At 46.0% G+C, this 16,814-nt stretch overlaps 1 protein-coding gene across 1 annotated transcript in view; it reads left to right on the top strand.

Annotated features, from left to right (window-relative positions):
• CFAP58 (cilia and flagella associated protein 58) overlaps nt 1-16,814 on the top strand; it is a 2,107,107-nt gene that overhangs the window by 1,297,308 nt on the left and 792,985 nt on the right. The gene's annotated exons all lie outside the window — the stretch shown is intronic.

Genomic DNA, 16,814 nt, shown 5'->3' with positions numbered 1-16,814 from the left:
TTCATTTGGTTCCACGGTACAGAAGAGCATACTTCCATGAGCCACCCAAGATTGAGGGTACTAGGGATGCTACCCATCAGTGAGAATAAACGGCGAGATTTAACAACTTCACATAAAGAAGTTATGTACTTACCATACCATTCCATGTGAATTGTTTATCTTGCCTTTATTCTCACGTCCCTCCCTCCTTCCCCCTCCTGGCTGACTGTTGACTTAGAGGCGAGTACCATCCTGGTTATTCAATATTTCTTCTTCCCCTTTGGGTAGTGTTCTTGGTAAAAATAAATAAAAGGATATATATATATATATATATATATATATATATATATATATATATGAGTCTACTTCTATTCGCTGACAGCCCATTTCACTGAAACCCATTTCGTTGACAGCTCATTTCATTGACAAACATTCTAGGTGGGGGGCTGTGCGCCCCCCCCAATGTGGGGGGCTGTGCCCCCCCACACCCCCCCAACTATATATAACAACTCCACAGTCGCACAACAGTGGGGAGGGGGGCAAAACCCAGTTTTTTGCCTTGAATACTTTTGTCAATGAAATGAGCTGTCAACGAAATGGGTTTCAGTGAAATGGGCTGTCAGCGAATAGAAGTAGACCCATATATATATATATATATATATATATATATATATATATATATATACACACACACTGTTGCTCGCAGCAAACAAGATCTGAGGTAATTCCAGTAGTGCATTGTGGGATAAGGGGCTTGGTCTCGAGCTACTAGCAGACCTTGAGCTTTTCTATCGGCCATGTCGGAGCTGAGGATCGGCTCCGAACCCATCAGTGAGAATAAAGGTGAGATAAACAACTTGCATGGAACATTATGGTAAGTACATAACTTCTTTTTTTACCTAATTATTCTAATAAGGGAGAGTATATATTACATATTTTGGATGTCCATAGGCAATTCAGATTTTTACTCCACAGAACCAGACCATTCAGAAAAGATGCTCAGTTATTCATATCCTCTTCCTGAAACAAGATGGGCAAGAAAATTTCTAAGGTAATGTTATCCAACTGGTTTTCAGACTGTGTCACCTTTGTGTAGTCTTCCGGAAAGAAAATATTACCATCTGAACCTACAGCTCACTTCTCCAGATCTGTCTCTGTCTCCAATGCATTTTTTTAGAAATTCTACTGTGGATGAAATTTGCAGTGTGGTCTATGTTGCATACCTTTTCCAACCTTATAAACAGAATGTAACAGTCAGGTCTAGAGCTTCCTTCAGAACAATTTTCTAAGAATGTTCCTGTCATGATGCCACTTATGAAACTACATAGCTTGGGATTCTGTTTCAGCAGCCTGATCAGACAGACATACAGATGAAATAAGATACAGAAGTTATGTACTTACCATAACACTAGATGTTAAGTTGTCAATCTCGCCTTCATTCTTGCTGGATGGGATCGGCTCCGACTCGGCCACTTACTAAAGCTCGAGAGCTAATTTTACCGGCTCGAGGCAACCCTATATCCCATGATGCTAGGCGATAACTACCCAGATCTTGTTTGCCGCTTTCGCTTGCGAGGTGCGTTTTTACCGGCTCTTGGTAAGTTTTCAATTTTCAGACTTTTAGTCACTCCCTTTTGTCATAGTTCCACTCCTTTTTTTTGTGTTAACTGGTATCGGTTAAATATTAAAACCTATTCCTGTTAGTGGTTCCCCTTATCCCAGTTATTTATCCCTTCCCCTAGGTTAGGCCTTCAGCCTGCCCCTTTCCTAATTCTTGTCAGGGATTCTGTGTAGTGTTTGGGTGTGTTAGTATCCCTGTTTTATTTTTTATATTTGGATTGGGTGTTTGTGTGTGTGTGTGTTTTTTGTATTTGGTGCTCCCTCGACACTGTTATGTCGAAGGACACAAAGGTCTCAGGCTTCAAGAAGTGTGACTCATGCTGTCAGAAAATGTCTCTGACAGACGGTCACACTTCTTGTGTTTACTGCCTGGGACCTCTTCACCTGTAGGACTCTTGTTCTGTGTGCCACGCATTCAGCCCAAGAGTCCTGCAGGAGTGCAGAAACAAACTAATATTGAGGGGCTTATTAAAGCATGAGAGCTCCCCGACTAAGTCTGCTCCGGGGAAGCCCTCGAAGCCAGCAATGCCGTCGGCTCTGAGTCCCAAGCCATCGGCTACTGGCTCGCCTTCTGTGACAAGATCAGCTCCGGCCGGAGCCGATCCTTCTGTGTCACAGGTTCCAGTATCGGCTCCACTTGGCGACGATACCGCTGAATCTTTGCACTCACTGTCAGCTCCAGCTGGAGCCGACGTACCCTCGGCTCCTTCGGCTCCACCCACCTCCAGAAAGAGGTCAAGATCCCCTTCGTTGGAGTCTATCCATTCGGCTCCGAGATCACCCCTGCTCTTGGAGTGGAGCCATCGGTGCCGATCTTCTTGGTCGTCCAGGCTTTCTGACCATGACCTTGAGAGAGTGGTGAGTAGGCTATTAAAATCTCAGGCACTGGCCCAAATGCTCCATAGCCCGTCTCATCATACGGTAGCTATTACACATCCACCTATTATTCCTCCTTTGACTCTCCTACAGAGTTCGGAGCCAGAGCTCCTCGGAGCCGTGACTGTTGTGGCATCGGAGCCGATACCTCCCCCTTCGGCTCCGTCGTCCTCTGCTCCGATCTCCTTCTTGATGCCTTCATTGGAGGGATCCGGGCATCTGGTCTCTCTCACAGCTCCGAGGGGGCGAATGGCATCGGACCCTTGTCTGACCCCGTTCTCCCTCTCAGAGCTTCGGCGCTGGTGAGCTCAGCCCCGACATCGGCCTCGGAGCCTTCCCTGTCGGTGCGGCATGGGGCTCCTATCTCTTCGGAGTGGGAGCCCTCTGGCCTCTCTGATGGGGGAGCCTTCGAGGTGATGAGGAGTGTGCTAGCCCCAGGGCGTAGTCAACAGTCAGTTCCATCAGCTCCTCCCACTACAGTGCCTGCTGACGTCTCTTCCCACTCTCTTGCTCCCGGGCCCAGAGATCCAACGCCTCAGGTTTCCCCACTGGGAATATCTTCCTCTTCCGAGGCTTCTCCTGACCCATCAGGTGAGCCTCCGCGTAAGAGGACATGTAAGAGGAAACATCTAGACTCCCCCGAGTCTATTACATCCGATACCGACTTGAATGAGTCGGAGGGATCCCCAAGGTCCCCCTCTGAGGATGTCTCTTTCTCAGACATCCTTGAAATCCTTAAGCAGAGGGGGAACTGGCCTTCCCTTAATCCTTCCGAGGACGAGTCGGTTTACCTGGAGGCGTTTGGTTCTCGACCCTCCACCTCCTGGGTGTCTCCGCCTTTCAACCCTCTTATGGACGTGGTGGCTCGGAAGGCATGGACGGCCCCGGATTCGGTGGAACCCACTCCTCGGAGGCCTTCTAAATTTATTACGGCCCCACCTGATAGGCAATTTTTGACAAAAGGTGTCCCGGTTGATACCATGGTGGTGGCTGCAGCCACCAAGAAGGAACTAGCTGATCCTTCAGTACCTATCCATCCTCCTAACAAGGATTCCAGGGCTATGGATAGATAGGTAAGCGGATGTTTTCTTCAGAGACCTTTGCCATGCAGTTGCTGAACTACTTGTGTCACTTCACCCGCCTTCAGAGAGATGTTCTCAAATAGTTGGGAGAAGTTTTACAGGATCCGTCAGCTGCTGGGTCCCAGGATAAAATTAACTCACAGCTAGGAACCCTAAACTCTATTGTTAACTCCTCCATGCGGCTCATTTCATATGCAGCCGATGGAGTGAGTAGGGCCACAGGCACAGGAGTGGCATTAAGGCGTCATGCCTGGATGCGGCTTTGTAATTTTGCAGACCCCTTCAAGGCGTCCTTCACAAATTCTCCTTTTGCTGGTTCGACCATGTTCGGACCTCAAGTGAAAGACACCTTGACCAGATGCGAACAAGATGGCAAGACTCTTTCTGCCATAGGAGTCCGTTTCTCCACCCCTTCAAGACCTTACCCAAAGGGTCAGAAGGGAGGGAAAATGTGGTTCCGCAGATCTCAAGGAGTCACGCCTGATGCACGAGGTCAGTTTACCCCCAGAGGCAGAGGGGGTAACAACAATAGATGCTGCCCTAGGGGCAGAGGGGGTCCGCAGAATCAGGGTAGCAGGGAACCTCTCTCTGACAAACCCTTCCAGCATCCCTGAGATGTTGCCCGATTGTCCACCTTCGGAGGCAGTCGGGGGAAGATTGTCGCTGTACCCAAAAGCCTGGCTTTCCCTTACTCAAGACAAATGGATACAGTCGATCATATCCGAGGGTTACAAAATTCCCTTTATCCAAACCCCAATTCAGCAAAAGGGAACCCTTCCAGACATTCCACCCGGTCTAAGGGAACTAGCAGTATGAGAGATATCAAAACTGCTAGCAAAAAGAGCCATCCAGCCAGTCCCAGCAGACCAACTAGGATCCGGAATCTACTCAAGGTTCTTTTTAGTACCAAAAAAAGACAGGGGACTGGAGACCAATATTAGATCTCAGCAAACTAAACAAGTTTGTAAAGAGAACAAGATTCTGGATGGTCACGCTACAGTCCATTCTACCCTTTCTGGGCAAGGACAATTGGATGTGCTCGGTGGACCTTCGGGATGCGTACTATCACATCAAAATTCACAGGCACTCCAGAAGGTTTCTCTCACTTTCGGCTGGGGGCCAGTCACTACCAATTCAGAGCCCTGCCCTTTGGGCTCACTACAGCCCCCAGAGTGTTCACCAAATGTATGGCAGCGGTTATGGCTCACCTGAGATGTCAAGGATTCCAGGTGTTTCCATATCTAGACGACTGGCTCCTCACTGCCACCACCAGGCATCAACTTCTCCAAGCCAGAGATTACACCATTCACATTTGCAGAGGGCTAGGAATCTCTATAAATTTCGAAAAATCTGCCTTGTCGCCTTGTCAATCTATTACTTTTATAGGCGCCAATTTGGACACCGTACAACTTTCAGCAAAGTTAACAGATCAAAGGATCTTAGATATTCAAAACCACATCCATGTTCTTCTTCAGAGCGACAAAATTCAGGCCAGGTATGCCCTGAAAGTATTGGGTCTTATGGCGGCCGCCATAACACTTCTTCCCCTTGCCCGCTTTTACATGCGTCTCCTACAGTGGATGCTTTTCGCCCAATGGTCTTTTCAACGACTCCCTATACATCACAGGATCATGATAACTCCAGCTTGCAAAAGGCATCTGTCCTGGTGGATATTGTCCCCTCAAGCCCATCAAGGCAGGCCCATTGTTCCTTCCGCCCCGGTCGCCACGGTTACATCGGACGCCTCCCTGATCGAGTGGGGGGGCATTATCAGGGCAGGATGGTCCATGGCACTTGGCAACCTTTCGAATGCCACCTGCATATAAATGTCCTGGAGATGAGAGCAGTGCTTTTAACGTTGCAAGCCCTCCATGACTCTCTTCCCCTGGGGACTATTGCAATCCAAATGGACAATATGTCCGTAGTGTGGTATATCAACAAGCAGGGCGGAACCAAGTCCTATCCCCTGTGTCGAGAGGCACTCGGACTTTGGCAGTGGGCAATCTCTTCTCAGCGGTTTCTGATAGCAATGCATATACCCGGAAAGTCCAACATCATAGCGGACAGGTTGAGCAGAGCTATTCTCATGCCTCACGAGTGGTCTCTCAAACAATCTGTGATGGAAGAGATTTTCAAGAAGTGGGGCCTTCCTTGCTGCGATCTTTTTGCTACGCCTCGAAACAGCAAATTCCCCGACTTCTTTACCCTCTCCCCCCTTCGAGACCATCCCCCCAGAGACGCTCTACTCCAAGATTGGCCCCGGGGACTTCTCTATGCCTTTCCACCTTTTCTTCTAATACCACAAGTAATTCAGAAAGCAACCGCCTTGAGAGCCAAGATGATTCTCATTGCCCTTTATTGGCCTCGACAGATATGGTTTCCGTTCTTGCATCATTATCTTTTGGTACAGCCATGGCATGTGGACCCGGTTCCAGATCTTCTGACCCACCAATCGGGGCAGCTGCACCAATCCGTACCTTCTCTCAACCTCACTGCTTGGTTGCTCCACTTCCGTCCCTAGCCAGGCTTCCTATGATTTCTAATCCCGTCCGGGATATCATAGTAGCTTCCCTTAATTCTTCCACCAGAAGGATTTATACTAGTAAATGGCAACGTTTCTCCTTCTGGGCAAAAGCTAGAAATATAGATCCCTTTACTGCTCCGATTCATTCGGTCTTGGACTTCCTAGCTGAAATTTTTCACTCAGGATCTTCTTCCCCCACAGTAAAAGTTCAGTTGGCAGCCATTTCAAATTTTCATATAGGCTTGTTGGACCGCAACATCATGTCCCATAAGCTTTGCAAGGCATTCCTTAGAGGTGTATTTTTACTTAAGCCTCCGATTAAAGACCCTCCACCACAGTGGGATCTAAATTTAGTCTTAACATCCTTGATTCTTCCCCCCTTTGAACCTGCGGCTTCCTGTTCATTGAAATTTCTTTCCTGGAAGGCACTCTTCCTAGTCGCCATTACTTCTGCTAGGAGAGTATCTGAGCTTCATGCCCTCTGCATTCGTCCTCCCTACTTAATCTTCCACAAAAACAGAGTTTCTCTAAGGACTAATCCGTCTTTCTTACCCAAAGTGGCGTCGCAGACGAACTTAAATCAATCTATTGATCTTCCAGTTTTTTTCCCAAATTATACTAATAGAGCAGAGCAAAAACTACATTATCTGGATGTTCATCGCCAGCTCCGATATTATTTGGACAGAACCAAACAAATTAGGAAATCTGATCAACTGTTTTTATCGTATGCAGAGAACAGGAAAGGCCTTCCGGTATCCAAGGTAACCCTTTCTAGGTGGCTGTCTTCTGTGATTACATGCATTTATCAACTCAGAGGTAGAGAGTTGACTTCTAGGCCAAAAGCCCATTCAACTAGAGCATTAGCTACATCTACAGCTTTTCAAGCTATACTACCAATAGACACTATTTGTGCAGCAGCTACATGGGCCTTCGTTTTGCATTACAAATTGGACTTGGCCTCCAGAAACAGGGCAAATTTTGGTTCCACTGTTCTCAAGAGTCTTTTCCATTGAGCCACCCAGGATAAAGGTGCTAGGGACACGGTCCCATCCAGCAAGAATGAAGACGAGATTGACAACTTAACATTGAGAAGTTATGTACCTACCATATTGTTCCATGTTAGTTGTCTTCTCTCGCCTTCTTTCTTGCGTCCCGCCCACCATCCCCCTAGCCTGGACAGACCGAGAAGATTGTTCCTCTTCCTTGAAGAGTCCTGATCTAGCATTTCCAGCTAAATAACTTACTAGTGTCACTAGATTAGATTGGTCTCTTTGTCGGGATTATTCCCCTTTTCCTCCTCCTCTCCAGTTGGAGGACTATATTGCATAATTTTTCCTTAGCTACCAAACGAGATCTGGGTAGTTATCACCTAGCATCATGGGATATAGGGTTGCCCTCGAGCCGGTAAAATTAGCTCTCGAGCTTTAGTAAGTGACCGAGTCGGAGCCGAGGATCATATTCGAACCCATCCAGCAAGAAAGAAGGCGAGAGAAGACAACTAACATGGAATGTTATGGTAGGTACATAACTTCTCAATCGGTTTCATCCTCGTCCATCTGATACATCATCCCTTCCACTTGCAAGTATGACATCTCATTACTTGATTATATTCCTTCTGGTTAGCAAACTCGGTCTGAGGTTAATGAGGGCCCAGGAACATTGTGGGAGGAAAATTCTGTAGGAACTCAAGGCTAGGAGCACAAGCAGATGAATTCATGTTGATCTATAGTAGGATGTTTTGATGAATCCAAATAAACAAAAACAGTTTCTGAAACTGCATTCAGCTACCACTGAAAGAATTTTTTTGCAGGATTGCAAGTCCCCCCCTGCACCCCCTATTTTGGAGGACATCCCTCACACCCCTGGAATTATATATACCAACTCTGAGGTCACACAATGGTGGAGAAGAAGGCAATCTCCACTTTCATCAAAGGTAGTTTCAGTGAACTGGCTTCAGTTTCTTTGCTTTCATTGAAATTGACTTTGACGGATTGATATGCTTCCCTAGCAGATGAACTGATTGGATCTGACAAGTGGCTCGGTAACCCTAAAAGTCTTATCAGATGGACTAGCAAGAAAAGGATACAACTTTATGCTAAATAAAGAACTTTCCTACGTTAATTATATTTCTCATTGTTATAGTAGCCTTAGCTATATGGGTTATATCCTGCCAAGGATATAACAGTCATCAATTTTACAATGCTTCAGGGCTCTTTCTGTGCACCCAAACTGTCAGGCAGCTCAAGATGAGCTGACTGAAACACAAGCTTAGGTGCAAAGCCCTTGAGAGCTTTACTGCAGCTGAAGAGTATGCTCCTCTGAGGCTTCCGAGGATCAACGGTAGGCTTGTGCTTTCCTTTGCTGGGAAGATAAGTTCCCTTTGGGGAAAAATCTCCCATTTTCCTTAATTTTGATGATTTTATTTTTATGTTCTTCTTCAGGAAAGTTATTTTAAGGATAGGAGTGTTGTATTTTAACGGACTGTCTTGAGACTGTAATGTATTTTTAATTAGAGTGCTTGTTTTTTCTGTCAGTTTAAAAATGGTCTAAAGTAACATTTTTTCTGTGAATTAATTGTGTTTATTTTACTGTTTTGAGGCTGGCATGGTGTTTTAAAGTGCTTTTTACTGTATTTTTATGTTAAAAAGGTAACTTTTGTGGACTGTTGATGTTTACTGGCAATTGCTGCTTGTCTTCCCCAGGAAAGACTGACCATTTTTGGCTTAACCATGGAACAGACTTCCGGTCCCATGCTCAGTCCTTCTTCCAGCCACAAAAAGAAAAAAAATAAGCAAACATTTGCCACCAAAGATGGCTAGCAATTTTTCTCAGCTGCTGGTGAGTGACTCTGCTGTGGCTATTTGTTGTACCTCATTCTACTCGTCTTTTACCCTGGAACCCACTGGTGTAACACCTTCAGCCACTATGGACCAGGGATTAGCCACGTCCTCTGCAGCTGCTGTGGTGCCCCCAGTGGACAAGGGAGAGCCAATCTTCTTTGTCCTGGGAGAGGTAATGTCAGAATGCAGTGCCAGTCCCTGGGGAAGCTATTGTTATTAATAACATGGTTGACCTATTTTTCCTGTCAAAAGAAACAGAAAACCTAACGTATCTACTCCTCCTGAATTTTCTTCGGATAGGAGTAATTTACTGGGTCTGACTTAGGGTTTAATTCAGGCTATTTATCCTTCTTGTAAAGTAGTTTCTTAAAAAGAAAGAAGGAATCTTGTTTTCCTGAAGAGATTCAAGATTCTAAATATAAGCAGGAAGATGTAAAGACAGATACAAGATTAGTTCCTCATATTTGTGATTAAATTCAGTTTCTGATTCTCCCTGTGGGAGGAGTTCTCTTTTACTGAGACAGTTGCTATAATGTGCCGTTTTTTTCCAGTGGGAGAACAGAGATTCTTATTCCCATAGAAAGTACTATGAGTTATTACAGAAGGATTTTCTAGAACCTACACTCATTCTTCTTATTCTGTCTGCTTTAGAGCATGTGTGTGTCACCTGATCATCAGCCTGCTGCCCCTGAAAAGGTAGCTAGGATATTAAGCATAAATGCTAAAGCATTTAGTTAATTCCAATCCAACTCTTTCTGATAAAGATGAGGAAATTATTGATAGGTATGGAAGAAAGTGTATACTTCTGCAACTTTGATTTTCAGAGTTTTGAATTGTCAGGCTCATATGTTAAAGTTTGTTTTAACATATTATGAATGTATGAGGATTGTTTTATCTGTATTTTTTCTTGTGGGGAAAATCTGCTTTAAATAACTTTGTTCTATTGCACAGGTCACTACTCATTGTTTACAGTGTGCTTATGACTCTGTTGATACTTCTTCCTGTGCTATAACCACTGGTACTGTTTTGAGGAGGTTTGTATGGCCGCATTCTCAGAACCTCCCAGATTATGTTAAAAATGAGATTTTAAATTATCCCTTGAATAGAGATTTAGTGTTTGGCACCTCTGCTACAGAGATGATCAAAAAGTGTGAAGAAAGGGGCAAGCTAATCCAGGGAATCTCTGACAGACCTCATTTTCCATTTTTTTCCAAGGGGTTTTATATATCTTTGTCCAATTTTTGGCCAAAAACAGAATAAATGGTCCCAACAAAATACATACAGGTAAACAGACATTTAAATAAAAAAATGGCAATTGTGATTCCAGAAAGAAGTCTTGAACCTCCCAAAACCAAGGACAGTCCAACAAGTCTGAATTACTTTTCAAGAAACCTTGTGAATCCCTCCACCCTTGCCCCTTTTTTCTTCCAGAAAGTCTGAATTTCCATTTTTTTTTCTTTGGCAACAGATAGTTTCAGACGGGTTCTGAAAATCATTCATCAAGGTTACAGATGGCAGTGGGAGGAAATTTCTTCTTTCCGGGGGGGGGGGTCTCAACCTTAGGGTTGCCACCTTTCATCATGTCTAAAACCGGAGTAAAGCCACACCCCTCACGTCACCACTAAACCTGCCCATCCCACTCCTCTCCCCCTCACATTCTGCCTATTTTTGTGACATCATGATGACATCACTCGGCAAGGAACGCCCTCTTTTTCCGTTCCTGCTGCCTGCTTTCAGCTGATTTACGATGCTTTATTGTAAAAAAGGCATAGTAAATCAGCAGATTTACAAACTCCGATAGTCTGTTTCCTTTTTGAAACAGAATAACGGAGTTTGTACAGTGTTGTCCGGACTACCGGAGAATCAGTTTGATTTCCGGATAGTCAGGAAAAAAAATGGAGGGGTGGCAACCCTACTCAACCTCCACATCAGACTCTTTTTGTTTACACTGGTTCTTCATCACATGCTTTCTCAAGCAGTGATAAAACCAGTTCTTCCTTCCCAGGTGGGGAAGGGTTTTTATTCAAGAATGTTACTACATTCATAGTGCCAAAGCAGAAAGAAACTTCTTGGTGATCAGTTCTGGATCTTTCTTTCCTAAACTTGTCTGTGATAGTGCCCAAATTTAAAATTATATCACTTCACCACCTACTACCTCTTCTTCGTCTGTTATGTTTCTGGGCAACACTAGACTTAAAAAGATTCTTATTTTCAAATCCCTAATCATCCAGACTTCAGACTTTTCTTGAGGTTTTGTGCATCTGGATCTCATTATCAGTTCTCTGCCTTACCGTTTGGACTATCTACTGCACCAAGAATGTTCACAGATTGTCTATTTCCAACTATAGCTCATTGCAGGCTACAGGATATCCACATTTTTCCATATTTAGATGACTTGCTTATCTTTCCAGAGTCTTTTTTAAATTGTCAGGAATCTCTCTGTCTTGAGTGAGAGATCTCTTACACAAACTGTGATTCTAAGTGAACATTCAAAAGTCTTTCTTTCACACAGAATTATGTTCCTGGGATGTCAACTGGACACCACAGTTCAAAGAACCTTTCTTCCTCAGGTAACAAATAAATCTTTATCTAGATTTCTTTCTAAGGTTTTCCACTCAGACTTCAGTCACTGTGAGAGAATACCTCAGGATTCTGGGTCTCATGGTATCTGTGATTCTCATGATACCCCTGGTAAGACTACAGTGGTATCTGAAATCTATTTCTTCCCAGCATTAGCACCCTTTATCTTTTCAAATTCCAGTGCTTGCGTTTGATAATAGAGAAATGTGTTGGTGGAAACAGCAGATATCCTTAAATCCTGCTCAAAAGCAGTCAGGCACCACAGACACTTTGGACTTTACTTGGGCAGCAGTTTCAGGAGGGATAAAAGTGCAGGGGATGTGGGACACCAAAGACAGATTTAACATAAACATCAAGGAAATGCTTGCCCTAATCAAGGCACTCAACTCTCTGAGCCATCTTTGGTCCATGGGACCTCTTCAAGTGGTGACAGATAATGCTGAATGCTGCAGTCATGTGGTACATCAACAAGCAAGGGAGAATAAGGTTAGCTTGGGATATAGCTTCACAGCACAATCTCACTTTACAAGCATTCTACCTTCTGGCAAAGCAAAGTTGTGTGACAGAGAAGCTGATCAGGACTAGGGTAAACCATCAGGAATGCAAACTAAATCAGGAGGTTGATACATCTGTGGGGAGTTCCTCAAAAAGACCTTTTTGCTTCCTCTCTGAACAATCATGTGGCAAGATTTTTTTCTAGAACATCATGTAAGAAACCCTGGAAGACAGATGCCTTTTCTTTTCCTTTGACAAGGTACTTCTGAAGATTCAGAAGGAATCCCCTAAGATCATTGTGGTGACTTAGTCTGGCCCAGGCAACCATGGTTCTTCCTTCTTTTGGAAATGGCCAGAGGCATTTACCATAAAATTCCTCGGAGACTGGATCTATTCACACAAGAAGGGGTGTTTAATACATCCTGACATCAATCAACTTCAGTTGACTACCTGGATGATAGGGTCTTAATGCTTTTCAGGCACCTGTTTGCTGAGCACATGCAGCAAGCACTAATGGAAGCAAGAAAGCCTGTTACCAGAAAATCATATATTAGCAAATGGAAAAACTTTTCTAGTTGGTGCCAAAAACATAACCAGCACCCATTCAGGACTAGTTGTTCTCTGGTTCTACAATATTTGTGTGAATTAATATACTACGGTCTTTCTTATTCCTCCATCAAGGTCAATTTTTCAGCCACTTCAGCATGTCTCTCTATGGACCCTCCTCTTTTAATGCAGTCTCATGTCAAAATGTTCTTGAAAGTGGTTTTGCATAAGAGACCTATGCTTAGGATCTTAATTTTGTGTATGAGAAGCTAACACTTAATGTTAAGTTGTCAATCTCACCTTCATTCTTGCTGGATGGGTTCGGAGCTGATCTTTACCGGCTCGAGGTTATGCTATGTCCCATAATGCTAGGCGTCATATACCCAGATCTCGTTTGCCGCTTCAGCTACAAGGTTGGGTTTTTTACCGGCTCCAGGTCGTATTTAAAATTTTTTATAATTATAGTTAGTTTTCGATTGATATTTTTTCTCTAGATTTTTTCTGGTAGTGTTAGTAGTCTCCCGACTAGTCTTCCCTACCTTTATTAGAAGTTTTCCTACTATTTTCCACCCTTAAGGTGGTTAGGCCTTTACCCACCCCCCTTTTTTATAGTAGTTTTGTACAGTAGGTTTATACAGGTTCCTTTAGTAGGCGTGTGTGTGGAATTTTGTTGTTATTATAGTAACTTTAAGAGTGTCTGTGAAGTGTTGTGTTTGTGTTTGTATACTTGTTTAGACTTCGTTGTCCCGTTCCTGTGGTACCATGTCTAAGGATACCAAGATATCGGGATTCAAGAAGTGTGTCTCGTGCTGTCAGAAGATGTCTCTGACAGACGGTCACACTTCTTGTGTGTATTGTTTGGGCCCTCTGCACCTGCAGGACTCTTGTTCCATCTGTTATGCTTTTAGCCCAAGAGTCCTGCAGGAGCGCAGAAATAAGCTCATCTTAAGGGGCTTATTGAAGCCTGAAGGTTCTCCTACCAAGCCTCTGTCAGGAAAACCTTCTAAGCCTGCCAAACCATCGGCTCCATGTCCGGAGCCGGCGCCGAGCGGACCTTCTTCTGCCTCGTCGGTTCCGGCCGGAACCAATACATTGAGGCCTCAGCCGGCTCTGACCTTGGTGTCGGAGCCATCTCCAAGCCGAAAGCGCTCCCAATCTCCTTCATTGGAGTCGGTCAGGTCGGCTCCGAAGTCCCCTTTGCTGTCGGAGCGGAGAGATAGGTCTCACTCCTCTAGATCTTCCAGGCTTTTGGACCACGATCTCGACAGGGTAGTCAGTAGGCTTTTGAAGTCGCAGGCGCTCGCTCAGTTATTGCACAGCCCATCTCAACAGACAGCGGCTTCCCCAACGCCTGCTCCAGTTCCTCCTCCGACTATTCCTTCGAGCTCAGAGCTGGAGGCTGTCGGGGTTGGTACCGTGGGGGCGTCGGAACCGATTCCACCCTTATCGGTTCCTTCATCAGCTCCAATCCCTTTATTGGCTCCGTCCTTGGAGGGATCCTGGCGCCAGGACTCCCTCGTCGGTTCTGAGGGGGCGAGTGGCATCGGACCCTTGTACGACCCCGTTCTCCCTCTCGGAGCGTTGGCACAGGTGAGCTCGGCCCCGACATCGGCCTCAGAGCCATCCCTCTCGGTCTCTTCGGAGCTGGGTCCCTCCTCTCTGCCTGATAGGGGTGCTTTTGAGGTCATGAGGAGTGTGCTGGCTCCTATACTGGCACCACGGTCGACCCCATCGGCCCCTCCTTCCATGGTGCCTGCTTCGACCTCTGCCTACCCTCCCAAACCTAAGCGTGGAGAACCAATGCTCCAGGTCACCCCATTGGGTGTATCCTCCTCTTCTGAGGCCTCCCCTGATCCTGAGGGGGAGCCCCCTCAGAAGAGGACATGCAAGAGAAAGCATGTGGACTCCCCGGAGTCAGTGACATCTGACACCGACCTGGATGATTTGGAAGGGTCCCCAAGGTCCCCCTCTGAGGATGTTTCATTTTCTGACATCCTAGAGATCCTTAAACAGAGGGGAAACTGGTCTGCCCTCAACCCTTCCGAGGACGAGTCGGTGTACTTGGACGCGTTCGATTCTCGCCCTTCCACCTCTTGAGTGTCCCCGCCTTTCGACCCACTCATGGTGGTGGTAGCTCGGAAGGCATGGACGGCTCTGGATACTATGGAACCAACTCCCTGGAGGCCCACAAAATTTATTACAGCCCCTTCGGACAAGCAGTTTCTCACTAAGGGCGTCCCCGTTGATGCCATGGTGGTGGCGGCGGCCACTAAGACGGAGTTGGCTGACCCTTCAGTTCCTGTCCATCCTCCTAATAAAGAATCTAGGACTATGGATAGGTACGGCAAGCGGATGTTTTCTTCAGCGACCTTTGCCATGCGTTCGCTGAATTATTTGTGCCATTTCACCCGTCTTCAGAGAGACCTTCTCAAAGAACTAGGTGATACCTTACAGGACCCATCAGCTGCGGGTTCTCAGGAAAAGATCAACTCCCAGCTAGGGACCCTGAACTCTATTGTAAACTCCTCCATGCGGCTCATTTCCTATGCCGCCGATGGAGTGAGTAGGGCTGCAGGCACGGGCGTTGCTCTAAGGAGACACACCTGGATGTGGCTTTGCAACTTTGCCGACCCCTTCAAGGCATCTTTCTCTAACACCCCCTTTGACGGTTCTGCCTTGTTTGGACCTCAAGTGAAGGATACTTTGACCAGGTGCGAGCAGGAAGGCAAGACTCTCTGCCGTAGGAGTCTGTTTTTCTACCCCTTCTAGACCATACCCTAAGGGTCAGAAGGGTGGGAAAATGTGGTTCCGCAAACCTCAGGGAGTGCTGCCTGATGCATGTGGTGAGCTTCCCTCCAGAGGCAGAGGAGTGAACAATAATAGATGTCGCCTGAGGGGCGGGGGGGGGGGGTCCGCAGAATCAGGGTAGCAGAGAATCTTTCTCTGACAAACCCTTCCAGCACCCCTGAGGAGCTGCCCAACTGTCCATCTTCGGAGGCAGTCTGGGGAAGACTATCACTGCACCCAGAAGCCTGGCATTCCCTCACGCAAGACAAATGGGTACGGTCGATCATATCCGAGGGCTACAGAATTCCCTTTACTCACACCCCACAACAGCCAAAAGGGCCCCTTCCAGATGTTCCACCCGGTCTGAGGGATCTAGCAGCACTAGAAATTTCAAAGCTGCTAAGAAAAAGGGCCATCCAGCCAGTCCCAGCAGACCAACAAGGATCCAGTATCTACTCCAAGTTCTTTTTGGTACCAAAAAAGACAGGGGACTGGAGACCTATTTTGGATCTCAGCAGGCTGAACAAGTCTGTTCAAAGAACGAAATTCCGGATGGTCACGCTACAGTCCATTCTACCCTTTCTGGGTCAGGACAATTGGATGTGCTCTATAGACCTTCAGGATGAACACTACCATATCAAGATGAACAGGCACTCCAGAAGGTTTGTCCACTTCCAGCTGGGAGCCAGTCACTACCAATTCAGAGCACTGCCCTTTGGCCTCACCACAGCCCCCAGAGTGTTTACCAAATGCATGGCAGTGGTTGCGGCTCACCTGAGATGACAAGGATTCCAGGTGTTTCCATATTTAGATGACTGGCTCCTTACTGCCACCACCAGGCATCGACTACTCCAATCCAGAGATTATGCTGTACAAACGTGCAACGCGCTAGGTATCTGTATAAATTTTGAAAAGTCTGCATTGTCGCCTTGTCAGTCTATTACCTTCATAGGCTCCATCTTAAACACAGTGGAGCTCTCAGCAAAACTACCCACACAAAAAGTTTCAGACATTCGCTACCATGTTCAGATTCTATTACAGGAGACCAGAGTCCAAGCCAGATTTGCACTAAAAACGCTTGGTCTCATGGCAGCAGCAATCACTTTACTCCCCCTAGCGCGTTTTCATATGCGGATCCTGCAGTGGATGCTATTTTCCCACTGGTCCTTTCAGTAGCTCCCCATGTCACACACCATTCTAATCACTCAGTCATGCAAAAGACACCTTTCTTGGTGGACGGTTTCCCCTCAAGTTCTCCTAGGCAGACCTGTGGTCCTTCCTCATCCTGCTGCCACTGTGACAATGGATGCCTCCCTGATTGGGTGGGGGGGCATTTTCAGGGCAGGACAGTCCAAGGCACATGGCAATCCTTCGAATACCACTTGCACGTAAATGTCTTGGAAATGAGAGCAGTACTTTTAGTATTGCAGGCCCTTCAGGACTCTCTACCAACCGGGTCTATTGCAATTCAAACAGACAATATGT

Source organism: Protopterus annectens, chromosome 14.part0, assembly GCF_019279795.1.
Source record: "Protopterus annectens isolate FY-2018-M chromosome 14.part0, PAN1.0, whole genome shotgun sequence".
Classification (NCBI taxonomy): domain Eukaryota; kingdom Metazoa; phylum Chordata; order Ceratodontiformes; family Protopteridae; genus Protopterus; species Protopterus annectens.
This window is presented reverse-complemented; position numbering and strand designations above follow the sequence as displayed.